Source organism: Monopterus albus, unplaced genomic scaffold (genome assembly GCF_001952655.1).
Source record: "Monopterus albus unplaced genomic scaffold, M_albus_1.0 scaffold296.1, whole genome shotgun sequence".
Lineage (NCBI taxonomy): Eukaryota > Metazoa > Chordata > Actinopteri > Synbranchiformes > Synbranchidae > Monopterus > Monopterus albus.
Window position 1 is genome coordinate 285,284 of NW_018128176.1, and position 496 is coordinate 285,779.

The 496-nt window shown below is 47.8% G+C and overlaps 1 protein-coding gene across 5 annotated transcripts in view; it reads right to left on the bottom strand.

The window, feature by feature from the left end:
- The window catches only part of sanbr (SANT and BTB domain regulator of CSR), a 28,478-nt gene that overhangs the window by 21,154 nt on the left and 6,828 nt on the right, over nucleotides 1–496 (bottom strand). The window lies entirely within an intron of this gene.

The window sequence follows — 496 nt, forward strand, 5'->3', positions numbered from 1 at the left end:
AAAAGTAACCCAGCTCACTGTGCCTGCCCCCACTGCATCTCGAAGGACCCCTCTGTCAAGCTCCTAAAGTTGGCAGATGACAATGGTCAGACCCCTCACACCCTGGACACAATCTGTTTGAACTCCTCCCCTCTGAACGGCATTACAGGTCACTGTGCACTAGTGTTGCACGATATACCGGTACTAGTATGGTACCGCGGTACTGAGGCATTTAAAATGGTACTATACTGCATTTGGATGGGACCGGTACTTGCAGCTGAAGGACTGTGGTTCTTCTTACCATTGCTAACTCTGAGATACGAGACAGTCCAAGTAACTTCAAAACAGTGCTGATTTATTCAAAGGATCACAGGTAAAATTAACATTACACGCTCAGGTATCTTCCACCTCCAAACTGCTCGTAGGCAGATGTAAGATGAAAGACCCTGAACCCACCAGGCCTATACATTATATCCCCTCGGTTGGGCTAGCCCCATACTACACAGAAACGTCAACC